The sequence below is a fragment of the Anomaloglossus baeobatrachus genome, chromosome 2 (assembly GCF_048569485.1).
Source record: "Anomaloglossus baeobatrachus isolate aAnoBae1 chromosome 2, aAnoBae1.hap1, whole genome shotgun sequence".
In the NCBI taxonomy this organism is placed as follows: domain Eukaryota; kingdom Metazoa; phylum Chordata; class Amphibia; order Anura; family Aromobatidae; genus Anomaloglossus; species Anomaloglossus baeobatrachus.
In genome coordinates this window covers 740,085,470-740,100,599 of record NC_134354.1, presented here as the reverse complement: position 1 = coordinate 740,100,599, position 15,130 = coordinate 740,085,470, and the positions used below count along the sequence as shown (strand labels likewise).

General features: G+C 46.9%; 1 protein-coding gene across 1 annotated transcript in view; it reads right to left on the bottom strand.

Annotated features, from left to right (window-relative positions):
• DDX10 (DEAD-box helicase 10) overlaps positions 1-15,130 on the bottom strand; it is a 349,483-nt gene that overhangs the window by 52,049 nt on the left and 282,304 nt on the right. The window lies entirely within an intron of this gene.

Genomic DNA, 15,130 nt, shown 5'->3' with positions numbered 1-15,130 from the left:
CATAACCCTCTATACAGAATAATGTGCCCCACATAGTCCTCCATACAGAATAATGAGCCCCACATAGCCCTCCATACAGAATAATGGGCCCCACATAGTCCTCCATACAGAATAATGGGCCCCACATAGCCCTCCATACAGAATAATGTGCCCCACATAGCCCTCCATACAGAATAATGAGGCCCACATAGCCCTCCATACAGAATAATGTGCCCCACATAGCCCTCCATACAGAATAATGAGCACCATATAGCCCTCCATACAGAATAATAGGCCCCACATAGCCCTCCATACAGAATAATGTGCCTCACATAGCCCTCCATACAGAATAATGTGCCCCACATAGCCCTCCATACAGAATAATGTGCCCCACATAGTCCTCCATACAGAATAATGGGCTCCACATAGCCCTTCATACAGAATAATGAGTCCCCATAACCCTCCATACAGAATAATGGACTCCACATAGCCCTCCATACAGAATAATGAGCCCCACATAGTCCTCCATACAGAATAATGGGCCCCACATAGTCCTCCTTACAGAATAATGTGTCCCACATAGCCCTCTATACAGAATAATGAGCCTCACATAGCCCTCCATACAGAATAATGGGCCCCACATAGCCCTCCATACAGAATAATGTGCCCCACATAGCCCTCTATACAGAATAATGGGCCCCACATAGCCCTTCATACAGAATAATGGGCCACATATAGTCCTCCATACAGAATAATGTGTCCCACATAGCCCTCTATACAGAATAATGTGTCCCACATAGCCCTCTATACAGAATAATGAGCCTCACATAGCCCTCCATACAGAATAATGGGCCCCACATAGCCCTCCATACAGAATAATGTGCCCCACATAGCCCTCTATACAGAATAATGTGCCCCACATAGCCCTCTATACAGAATAATGGGCCCCACATAGTCCTCCATACAGAATAATGTGTCCCACATAGCCCTCTATACAGAATAATGTGTCCCACATAGGCCTCTATACAGAATAATGAGCCCCACATAGCCCTCTATAAAGAATAATGAGCCTCACATAGCCCTCCATACAGAATAATGGGCCCCACATAGCCCTCCATACAGAATAATGTGCCCACATAGCCCTCCATACAGAATAATGTGCCCACATAGTCCTCCATACAGAATAATGGGCCCACATAGCCCTCCATACAGAATAATGTGCCCACATAGTCCTCCATACAGAATAATGTGCCCACATAGTCCTCCATACAGAATAATGGGCTCCATATAGCCCTCCATACAGAATAATGGCCCCACATAGTCCTCCATACAGAATAATGTGCCCCACATATTCCTCCATACAGAATAATGGGCCCCACATAGCCCTCCATACAGAATAATGGCCCCACATAGTCCTCCATACAGAATAATAGGCCCCACATAGTCCTCCATACAGAATAATGGGCCCCACATAGCCCTCCATACAGAATAATGTGCCCCACATAGCCCTCCATACAGAATAATGAGCACCATATAGCCCTCCATACAGAATAATAGGCCCCACATAGCCCTCCATACAGAATAATGTGCCTCACATAGCCCTCCATACAGAATAATGTGCCCCACATAGCCCTCCATACAGAATAATGTGCCCCACATAGTCCTCCATACAGAATAATGGGCTCCACATAGCCCTTCATACAGAATAATGAGTCCCCATAACCCTCCATACAGAATAATGGACTCCACATAGCCCTCCATACAGAATAATGAGCTCCACATAGTCCTCCATACAGAATAATGGGCCCCACATAGTCCTCCTTACAGAATAATGAGCCCCACATAGCCCTCCATACAGAATAATGGGCCCCACATAGCCCTCTATACAGAATAATGTGTCCCACATAGCCCTCTATACAGAATAATGAGCCTCACATAGCCCTCCATACAGAATAATGGGCCCCACATAGCCCTCCATACAGAATAATGTGCCCCACATAGCCCTCTATACAGAATAATGGGCCCCACATAACCCTCCATACAGAATAATGGGCCACATATAGTCCTCCATACAGAATAATGTGTCCCACATAGCCCTCTATACAGAATAATGTGTCCCACATAGCCCTCTATACAGAATAATGAGCCCCACATAGCCCTCTATACAGAATAATGAGCCTCACATAGCCCTCCATACAGAATAATGGGCCCCACATAGTCCTCCATACAGAATAATGGGCCTCACATCGTCCTCCATACAGAATAATGGGCCCCACATAGCCCTCCATACAGAATAATGTGCCCACATAGCCCTCCATACAGAATAATGTGCCCACATAGTCCTCCATACAGAATAATGGGCCCACATAGCCCTCCATACAGAATAATGTGCCCACATAGTCCTCCATACAGAATAATGTGCCCACATAGTCCTCCATACAGAATAATGGGCTCCATATAGCCCTCCATACAGAATAATGGCCCCACATAGTCCTCCATACAGAATAATGTGCCCCACATATTCCTCCATACAGAATAATGGGCCCCACATAGCCCTCCATACAGAATAATGGCCCCACATAGTCCTCCATACAGAATAATAGGCCCCACATAGTCCTCCATACAGAATAATGGGCCCCACATAGTCCTCCATACAGAATAATGGGCCCCACATAGCCCTCCATACAGAATAATGTGCCCCACATAGCCCTCCATACAGAATATTGGGCCCCACATAGCCCTCCATACAGAATAATGGGCCCCACATAGTCCTCCATACAGAATAATGTGCCCCACATAGTCCTCCATACAGAATAATGTGCCCCACATAGTCCTCCATACAGAATAATGTGCCTCACATAGCCCTCCATACAGAATAATTGGCTCCACATAGTCCTCCATACAGAATAATAGGCCCCACATAGTCCTTCATACAGAATAATAGGCCCCACATAGTCCTCCATACAGAATAATGGGCCCCACATAGTCCTCCATACAGAATAATAGGCCCCACATAGCATTCCATACAGAATAATGGACCCCACATAATCCTCCATACAGAATAATGGACCCCACATAGCCCTCTATACAGAATAATGGGCCCCACATAGCCCTCCATACAGAATAATTATTATTATTATTATTATTATTATTTATTTATAGAGCACCATTAATTCCATGGTGCTGTACATGAGAAGGGGGTTACATACAAAATACGTATACAAGTTACAGTAGACAGACTAGTACAGAGGGAAGAGGGCCCTACCCTTGCGGGCTTACATTCTATAGGATTATGGGGAGGAGACAATAGGTGGGGTGTAGGTCAGGCGGCAGCTCCGCACGGTGGTCGGGCGGCAGCTCCGCACGGTGGTCGGGCGGCAGCTCCGCACGGTGGTCGGGCGGCAGCTCCGCACGGTGGTCGGGCGGCAGCTCCGCACGGTGGTCGGGCGGCAGCTCCGCACGGTGGTCGGGCGGCAGCTCCGCACGGTGGTCGGGCGGCAGCGAGTTCATTGTAGATTGTAGGCATTTCGGAACAGGTGCGTTTTCAGGTTCCGTTTGAAGTTTGCAAGGGTAGGGGATAGTCTGACGTGTTGAGGCAGCGAGTTCCAGGAGACTGGGGATGCTCGGGAGAAGTCTTGGAGTCGGTTGTGTGAGGAGCGAATGAGAGAGGAGGAGAGGAGGAGATCTTGGGAGGACCGGAGGTGACGTGTTGGAGTGTAGTGGGAGAGTAGTTCGGAGATGTACGGAGGGGAAAGATTATGCACAGCTTTGTAGGTCAGTGTTAGAAGTTTGAATTGGATACGGTGGAAGATTGGAAGCCAGTGGAGGGACATGCAGAGAGGAGAAGCGGGGTGGTATTGAGGAGAGAGGTGGATCAGTCGGGCAGCAGAGTTAAGGATGGACTGGAGAGGGGCAAGCGTGTTGGCAGGGAGGCCACAGAGGAGGATGTTACAGTAGTCGAGGCGGGAGATTATGAGGGCATGCACTAGCATTTTAGTTGATTGCAAATTGAGGAAAGGGCGGATTCTGGAAATATTTTTGAGTTGAAGACGGCAGGAGGTGGTGAGGGATTGGATGTGTGGTATGAAGGATAAGGCAGAGTCAAAGGTCACTCCGAGGCAGCGAACTTTGGGTACTGGCGAGAGCGTGGTGTTATTTATTGTAATAGATAGATTAGGTGGAGAGTGTAGGTGAGACGGAGGAAAGATGATTAGTTCAGTTTTGGCCACATTGAGCTTTAGGAAGCGAGAGGAGAAGAAGGAGGATATAGCAGATAGACATTTCGGGATTTTGGACAGCAGAGATGTGGCATCTGGGCCAGAGAGGTAGATCTGGGTGTCGTCGGCATATAGGTGGTATTGGAAGCCATGGGACTTTATGAGTTGTCCCAGGCCAAATGTGTAGATAGAGAAAAGTAGGGGTCCTAGGACAGAGCCTTGAGGGACGCCAACAGAGAGATGGTGGGATGAAGAGGTTGTGTGGGAGTGGGAGACACTAAAAGTGCGATTTGAGAGGTATGAAGAGATCCAAGAGAGGGCGAGGTCTCTGACACCAAGGGAAGAGAGGGTCTGTAATAGGAGGGAGTGGTCAACGGTATCGAAGGCTGAGGACAGGTCTAGGAGTAGGAGTATAGAGAAGTGCTTGTTCGCTTTGGCAGTAAGCAAGTCATTTGTGATTTTAGTCAGGGCAGTTTCGGTGGAGTGATGTGGACGGAAGCCGGACTGTAGGTTGTCAAAGAGAGCGTTAGAGGAGAGGTGGGAGGAAAGTTCAGCATGGACATGCTGTTCCAGGAGTTTTGAGGCAAGTGGGAGTAGTGATATGGGGCGGTAGCTGGTAGTAGAGGTTGGATCGAGGGAAGGTTTCTTTAGGATAGGTGTGACTGTTGCATGTTTAAAGGCAGAGGGGAAGGTTCCAGTCGTTAAAGATAGGTTGAAGAGATGGGTTAAGGCTGGAATAAGGATGGTGGTGAGGTTGGGAAGGAGGTGGGATGGCATGGGGTCAAGTGCGCAGGTGGTGAGGTGCGCTTTTGAGAGCAGACGTGCAAGCTCTCCTTCGGTGATGGTGGGGAGGAAGTTTATGGGGGAGGGGCAGTGGTCAGCTACATGAAGGGGTTGTGGTGGCTGAGCAGAGAAGACTTGCCTTATTAGGTCGATTTTTTCTTGGAAATAGGTGGCAAAGTCTTCTGCAGAAATGAGGGAGGTTGGAGGGGGCAGTGGTGGGCGAAGGAGGGAGTTGAAAGTGTTGAATAACTGTTTGGGGTTGTGTGTTAGAGAGGATATGAGGTTTCTGAAGTAATCGTGTTTAGCGGAGGTGAGGACTGAACGAAATGTGTGAATTGCATTTTTGAATGTGGTGAAGTCTTCCTGGGAGTGCGTTTTCTTCCACCGCCGCTCTGCAGCCCTAGACCTTTGCCTAAGTTTTTTAGTGAGGCTGTTGTGCCAGGGCTGTCTATTGATTCGTCTCACTCTGCCATGCACAAGGGGAGCGACTGAATCAATGGCTGATGTGAGGGTGGTGTTGTAGAAAGTGGTGGCGCTGTCTGTGTCGTGGAGGGACGATATGGAGGACAGTGGGAGGATAGAGTCGGCGAGGGTGTGCATGTTGAGGTGTGCAAGGTTTCTGCGGGGATGTGCTAGGTGCTGGACAGGGGGGGTAGGTGAGGAGGACAGGGCTGAAAAGGTCAGAAGATGGTGGTCAGATAGGGGGAGGGGGGAAGTTGTGAAGTCAGAAAGGGGACAGAGGCGGGTGAAGATGAGGTCTAGTGTGTTTCCATCTTTGTGGGTGGCAGAGGTGGACCACTGAGTTAAGCCAAAAGACGAAGCAAGGGAGAGAAGTTTGGAAGCAGCTTGTTGGCGAGTGTCAGTGGGGATGTTGAAGTCACCCATGATGATGGTGGGAATGTCAGCAGAGAGAAAGTGTAGAAGCCAGGCAGAGAAGTGGTCGAGGAAGGCAGTGGTTGCGCCCGGGGGTCTGTATATGACAGCCACTTGGAGGTTGGAGGGAGAATAGATTCGGACAGAGTGCACTTCAAAGGAAGGCAGGTCGAGGGAGGGTAGAGGTGGGATTATGGTGAAGTTGTAGTTGTTAGAAAGAAGGAGGCCCACTCCTCCACCTTGTCTATTGCCAGGGCGAGGAGTGTGGGAGAAGTGCAGGCCACCGTAGCATAGTGCAGCTGGGGAGGCAGAGTTGGATGGTGTCAGCCATGTTTCGGTGATGCCTAGAAAGGATAGATTGCTGGAGGTAAAGAGATCATGAATGATGTGCAGTTTATTACACACTGAACGGGCATTCCAGAGCGCTCCTGAGAGAGGGGGCGGCAGAGTGGGTGAGAGGGGAATAGTTTTTATGTTGGATAGATTGCGGTAGTTACTATTATGTGGAGAGTGGTGGGTGGGTGATAAAGAGGGGTGTACCATCCACGGGGGGCCAGGATTGGGGGCTATGTCACCAGCAGTGAGAAGGAGTAGAGAAAGGGAGAGCAGGTGGGAGAAGGAGAGTGGACGGCATGGTCTGCGTGATATTAGGAGCGACCTGAGGTTCAGGAGTAGGTCAGCAGATGAGGACAGATGAGAAGGCAGGAGGGAGGGGGAGATGAATATTTGCTTAGAGGGTGCTGGGGTGTGGGGATAGTGAAGGAGAGTGAGGAGGAGAGGGGCAAAGACTGTGAGGGCATAGGTGAACATGGTGGGGGTAGTGTGGTAAGTATATGATTTAACAGGTAAGTTGTGTCAGTGGGAAGCTTGGTTAGAAAGAGCTGAAGTTTACCTTCTGGTCATGTCTGGTTCATTTCTGGTATATTTCTGACACTTATGAGGCACTTATCCAGAGGCACGCACACAGACCACGGTCATAGACCTAGTGCAGTACTTAAATACCTGTCTCATTGACCCAGATGAACATCAGCTGACCAGCAGGGGTGAGGCACATGAAAGAATTACAAACAGGTAGGAAGCACTCAAAGAAGAGAAAAAAAAAAAAAAAAAAATACAGACAGGATTTAACTAATTATACAACATGAAAACAGCAGGTTAGCATACCAATAGCAAAGGGACTTTAAATGTATATGCAGGTGAGGAGATTAAACTCAAAGCAGGAAATTCAGATGCATAGAACAACTGGACGGTCATACCAATAGCAAAGGGACTTTAAATGTATATGCAGGTGAGGAGATTAAACTCAAAGCAGGAAATTCAGATGCATAGAACAACTGGACGGTCATACCAATAGCAAAGGGACTTTAAATGTATATGCAGGTGAGGAGATTAAACTCAAAGCAGGAAATTCAGATGCATAGAACAACTGGACGGTCATACCAATAGCAAAGGGACTTTAAATGTATATGCAGGTGAGGAGATTAAACTCAAAGCAGGAAATTCAGATGCATAGAACAACTGGACGGTCATACCAATAGCAAAGGGACTTTAAATGTATATGCAGGTGAGGAGATTAAACTCAAAGCAGGAAATTCAGATGCATAGAACAACTGGACGGTCATACCAATAGCAAAGGGACTTTAAATGTATATGCAGGTGAGGAGATTAAACTCAAAGCAGGAAATTCAGATGCATAGAACAACTGGACGGTCATACCAATAGCAAAGGGACTTTAAATGTATATGCAGGTGAGGAGATTAAACTCAAAGCAGGAAATTCAGATGCATAGAACAACTGGACGGTCATACCAATAGCAAAGGGACTTTAAATGTATATGCAGGTGAGGAGATTAAACTCAAAGCAGGAAATTCAGATGCATAGAACAACTGGACGGTCATACCAATAGCAAAGGGACTTTAAATGTATATGCAGGTGAGGAGATTAAACTCAAAGCAGGAAATTCAGATGCATAGAACAACTGGACGGTCATACCAATAGCAAAGGGACTTTAAATGTATATGCAGGTGAGGAGATTAAACTCAAAGCAGGAAATTCAGATGCATAGAACAACTGGACGGTCATACCAATAGCAAAGGGACTTTAAATGTATATGCAGGTGAGGAGATTAAACTCAAAGCAGGAAATTCAGATGCATAGAACAACTGGACGGTCATACCAATAGCAAAGGGACTTTAAATGTATATGCAGGTGAGGAGATTAAACTCAAAGCAGGAAATTCAGATGCATAGAACAACTGGACGGTCATACCTGTGAATGAGACAGATGGATTGTCAGAATCAGAGATATAATGTGCCCCACATAGCCCTCCATACAGAATAATGTGCCCCACATATCCCTCCATACAGAATAATGTTCCCCACATAGTCCTCCATACAGAATAATGTGCCTCACATAGCCCTCCATACAGAATAATGGGCTCCACATAGTCCTCCATACAGAATAATAGGCCCCACATAGCCCTCCATACAGAATAATGGGCTCCACATAGCCCTCCATACAGAATAATGGGCTCCACATAGCCCTCCATACAGAAAAATGTGCCCCACATAGTCCTCCATACAGAATAATAGGCTCCACATAGTCCTCCATACAGAATAATAGGCCCCACATAGTCCTCCATACAGAATAATAGGCCCCACATAGTCCTCCATACAGAATAATGGGCCCACATAGTCCTCCATACAGAATAATAGGCCCCACATAGTCCTCCATACAGAATAATGGCTCCACATAGCCCTCCATACAGAATAATGGCTCCACATAGCCCTCCATACAGAATAATGGCCCCACATAGCCCTCCATACAGAATAATGGCTCCACATAGCCCTCCATACAGAATAATGGCCCCACATAGCCCTCCATACAGAATAATAGGCTCCATATAGCCCTCCATACAGAATAATGAGCCCCACATAGTCCTCCATACAGAATAATCGGCCCCACATAACCCTCTATACAGAATAATAGGCCCCACATAGTCCTCCATACAGAATAATAGGCCCCACATAGTCCTCCATACAGAATAATAGGCCCCACATAGTCCTCCATACAGAATAATGTGCCCCACATAGCCCTCCATACAGAATAATGTGCCCCACATATCCCTCCATACAGAATAATGTTCCCCACATAGTCCTCCATACAGAATAATGTGCCTCACATAGCCCTCCATACAGAATAATGGGCTCCACATAGTCCTCCATACAGAATAATAGGCCCCACATAGCCCTCCATACAGAATAATGGGCTCCACATAGCCCTCCATACAGAATAATGGGCTCCACATAGCCCTCCATACAGAAAAATGTGCCCCACATAGTCCTCCATACAGAATAATAGGCTCCACATAGTCCTCCATACAGAATAATAGGCCCCACATAGTCCTCCATACAGAATAATAGGCCCCACATAGTCCTCCATACAGAATAATGGGCCCACATAGTCCTCCATACAGAATAATAGGCCCCACATAGTCCTCCATACAGAATAATGGCTCCACATAGCCCTCCATACAGAATAATGGCTCCACATAGCCCTCCATACAGAATAATGGCCCCACATAGCCCTCCATACAGAATAATGGCTCCACATAGCCCTCCATACAGAATAATGGCCCCACATAGCCCTCCATACAGAATAATAGGCTCCATATAGCCCTCCATACAGAATAATGAGCCCCACATAGTCCTCCATACAGAATAATCGGCCCCACATAACCCTCTATACAGAATAATAGGCCCCACATAGTCCTCCATACAGAATAATAGGCCCCACATAGTCCTCCATACAGAATAATAGGCCCCACATAGTCCTCCATACAGAATAATGTGCCCCACATAGCCCTCCATACAGAATAATGTGCCCCACATATCCCTCCATACAGAATAATGTTCCCCACATAGTCCTCCATACAGAATAATGTGCCTCACATAGCCCTCCATACAGAATAATGGGCTCCACATAGTCCTCCATACAGAATAATAGGCCCCACATAGCCCTCCATACAGAATAATGGGCTCCACATAGCCCTCCATACAGAATAATGGGCTCCACATAGCCCTCCATACAGAAAAATGTGCCCCACATAGTCCTCCATACAGAATAATAGGCTCCACATAGTCCTCCATACAGAATAATAGGCCCCACATAGTCCTCCATACAGAATAATAGGCCCCACATAGTCCTCCATACAGAATAATGGGCCCACATAGTCCTCCATACAGAATAATAGGCCCCACATAGTCCTCCATACAGAATAATGGCTCCACATAGCCCTCCATACAGAATAATGGCTCCACATAGCCCTCCATACAGAATAATGGCCCCACATAGCCCTCCATACAGAATAATGGCTCCACATAGCCCTCCATACAGAATAATGGCCCCACATAGCCCTCCATACAGAATAATAGGCTCCATATAGCCCTCCATACAGAATAATGAGCCCCACATAGTCCTCCATACAGAATAATCGGCCCCACATAACCCTCTATACAGAATAATAGGCCCCACATAGTCCTCCATACAGAATAATAGGCCCCACATAGTCCTCCATACAGAATAATAGGCCCCACATAGTCCTCCATACAGAATAATGGGCTCCACATAGCCCTCCATACAGAATAATGGGCCCCACATAGCCCTCCATACAGAATAATGGGCCCCACATAGTCCTCCATACAGAATAATGGGCTCCACATAGCCCTCCATACAGAATAATGGGCCCCACATAGCCCTCCATACAGAATAATGGCTCCACATAGTCCTCCATACAGAATAATAGGCCCCACATAGTCCTCCATACAGAATAATAGGCCCCACATAGTCCTCCATACAGAATAATAGGCCCCACATAGTCCTCCATACAGAATAATGGGCCCCACATAGCCCTCCATACAGAATAATGGCTCCACATAGTCCTCCATACAGAATAATAGGCTCCACATAGCCCTCCATACAGAATAATGAGCCCCACATAGTCCTCCATACAGAATAATCGGCCCCACATAGCCCTCCATACATAATGGGCCCCACATAGCCCTCCATACAGAATAATGGGCCCCACATAGCCCTCCATACAGAATAATGGGCCCCACATAGCCCTCCATACAGAATAATGGGCTCCACATAGTCCTCCATACAGAATAATAGGCCTCACATAGTCCTCCATACAGAATAATAGGCCCCACATAGCCCTCCATACAGAATAATGGGCCCCACATAGCCCTCCATACAGAATAATGGGCCCCACATAGTCCTCCATACAGAATAGGCCCCACATAGCCCTCCATACAGAATAATGGGCCCCACATAGCCCTCCATACAGAATAATGTATCCCACATAGCCCTCCATACAGAATATTGGGCCCCACATAGCCCTCCATACAGAATAATGGGCCCCACATAGTCCTCCATACAGAATAATGTGCCCCACATAGTCCTCCATACAGAATAATGTGCCTCACATAGCCCTCCATACAGAATAATGGGCTCCACATAGTCCTCCATACAGAATAATAGGCCCCACATAGTCCTCCATACAGAATAATAGGCCCCACATAGTCCTCCATACAGAATAATGGGCCCCACATAGTCCTCCATACAGAATAATAGGCCCCACATAGCATTCCATACAGAATAATGGACCCCACATAATCCTCCATACAGAATAATGGACCCCACATAGCCCTCCATACAGAATAATGGCCCCACATAGCCCTCCATACAGAATAATGGCTCCACATAGCCCTCCATACAGAATAATGTGCCCCACATAGTCCTCCATACAGAATAATGTGCCTCACATAACCCTCCATACAGAATAATGGGCTCCACATAGCCCTCCATACAGAATAATGGGCTCCACATAGTCCTCCATACAGAATAATGGGCTCCACATAGCCCTCCATACAGAATAATAGGCTCCACATAGTCCTCCATACAGAATAATAGGCCCCACATAGTCCTCCATACAGAATAATAGGCCCCACATAGTCCTCCATACAGAATAATAGGCCCCACATAGTCCTCCATACAGAATAATGGCTCCACATAGCCCTCCATACAGAATAATGGCCCCACATAGCCCTCCATACAGAATAATGGCTCCACATAGCCCTCCATACAGAATAATGTGCCCCACATAGCCCTCCATACAGAATAATAGGCTCCATATAGCCCTCCATACAGAATAATGAGCCCCACATAGTCCTCCATACAGAATAATGGGCCCCACATAGCCCTCCATACACAATAATGGCCCCACATAGTCCTCCATACAGAATAATGTGCCCCACATAGTCCTCCATACAGAATAATGTGCCTCACATAGCCCTCCATACAGAATAATGGGCTCCACATAGTCCTCCATACAGAATAATGGGCTCCACATAGTCCTCCATACAGAATAATGGGCTCCACATAGCCCTCCATACAGAATAATAGGCTCCACATAGTCCTCCATACAGAATAATAGGCCCCACATAGTCCTCCATACAGAATAATAGGCCCCACATAGTCCTCCATACAGAATAATAGGCCCCACATAGTCCTCCATACAGAATAATAGGCCCCACATAGTCCTCCATACAGAATAATGGCTCCACATAGCCCTCCATACAGAATAATGGCTCCACATAGCCCTCCATACAGAATAATGGCCCCACATAGCCCTCCATACAGAATAATGGCTCCACATAGCCCTCCATACAGAATAATGGCCCCACATAGCCCTCCATACAGAATAATAGGCTCCATATAGCCCTCCATACAGAATAATGAGCCCCACATAGTCCTCCATACAGAATAATCGGCCCCACATAGCCCTCCATACATAATGGGCCCCACATAGCCCTCCATACAGAATAATGGGTCCCACATAGCCCTCCATACAGAATAATGGGTCCCACATAGCCCTCCATACAGAATAATGGGCCCCACATAGTCCTCCATACAGAATAATGGCCCCACATAGTCCTCCATACAGAATAATGAGCCTCACATAGTCCTCCATACAGAATAATGTGTCCCACATAGCCCTCCATACAGAATAATGTGTCCCACATAGCCCTCTATACAGAATAATGGCTCCACATAGCCCTCCATACAGGATAATGGGCCCACATAGTCCTCCATACAGAATAATAGGCTCCATATAGCCCTCCATACAGAATAATGAGCCCCACATAGCCCTCCATACAGAATAATGGGCCCCACATAGCCCTCCATACAGAATAATGGGCCCCACATAGCCCTCCATACAGAATAATGGGTCCCACATAGCCCTCCATACAGAATAATGGGCCCCACATAGCCCTCCATACAGAATAATCGGCCCCACATAGCCCTCCATACATAATGGGCCCCACATAGCCCTCCATACAGAATAATGGGCCCTACATAGCCCTCCATACATAATGGGCCCCACATAGCCCTCCATACAGAATAATGGGCCCCACATAGCCCTCCATACAGAATAATGGGTCCCACATAGCCCTCCATACAGAATAATGGCCCCACATAGTCCTCCATACAGAATAATGAGCCTCACATAGTCCTCCATACAGAATAATGTGTCCCACATAGCCCTCCATACAGAATAATGGGCCCCACATAGCCCTCCATACAGAATAATGTGCCCACATAGCCCTCCATACAGAATAATGTGCCCACATAGCCCTCCATACATAATAATGGGCCCCACATAGCCCTCCATACAGAATAATGGGCCCCACATAGCCCTCCATACAGAATAATGGGCCCCACATAGCCCTCCATACAGAATAATGGGCCCCACATAGTCCTCCATACAGAATAATGGGCCCCACATAGCCCTCCATACAGAATAATGGCTCCAAATAGCCCTCCATACAGAATAATGGCTCCACATAGCCCTCCATACAGAATAATGGCTCCACATAGCCCTCCATACAGAATAATAGGCTCCATATAGCCCTCCATACAGAATAATGGGCCCCACATAACCCTCCATACAGAATAATGGCTCCAAATAGCCCTCCATACAGAATAATGGCTCCACATAGCCCTCCATACAGAATAATGGCTCCAAATAGCCCTCCATACAGAATAATGGCTCCAAATAGCCCTCCATACAGAATAATAGGCTCCACATAGCCCTCCATACAGAATAATGGCTCCACATAGCCCTCCATACAGAATAATGGGCCCCACATAGCCCTCCATACAGAATAATGGGCCCCACATAGCCCTCCATACAGAATAATGGGCCCCACATAGCCCTCCATACAGAATAATGGCTCCAAATAGCCCTCCATACAGAATAATGGCTCCACATAGCCCTCCATACAGAATAATGGCTCCAAATAGCCCTCCATACAGAATAATGGGCCCCACATAGCCCTCCATACAGAATAATGGCTCCAAATAGCCCTCCATACAGAATAATGGGCCCCACATAGCCCTCCATACAGAATAATGGCTCCACATAGCCCTCCATACAGAATAATGGGCTCCATATAGCCCTCCATACAGAATAATGGGCTCCATATAGCCCTCCATACAGAATAATGGGCTCCATATAGCCCTCTATACAGAATAATGGGCCCCACATGTGAAATGATTTGCTGGTGATACATTCATTCCTTGGATCCCAAACATTCAGCCAATGTCATTAGGAACGTTCTTTAGCGTAAAGAGTAACAAGTGATCCTGGAAGTGATGATCCGGCCCCACGGAGCCCTGATCTCATCAGAGTCTTTCTGGGATTACAGAAGGATTTGCACAGGTGACATCCACAGAAGATCTGCGGTTAGTTCTCCAAGATGTTTGGAACAATCTCCCTGCTGAGATCATGTAAACCCTTAAGTACCTAAAAGGGACCGATGCTGTTTGAAAAGGCGGTCACCCCGAATATTGAATGGCGTTACACTTCTCTTTTATTCACCCAACGTAAACTGATGACACCTGTTTTGAAATCTTTACTTTGCAGCATTTTTTGCATACCTGCCTAAAACATTTGCGCTGTACTGTATATTAGGAATACCGCAAATATTCTATCTGCTCACTATAACACCTACCGCTGGTTAGTGATGGATATGAACTAACAGCTTCATTATCCTCCGCAGCAACAATCTGACACTTCTCGGAAGGTGATAATCCTATCTAAGAGGCTTTGACCTACATTACATTCTTACCATGTGATAAATCCACATTTCTATATCTGTATTGCGGTATTTTTAGCGTTCTATACATCACCTTTGCATCGCGCTCATAGAACA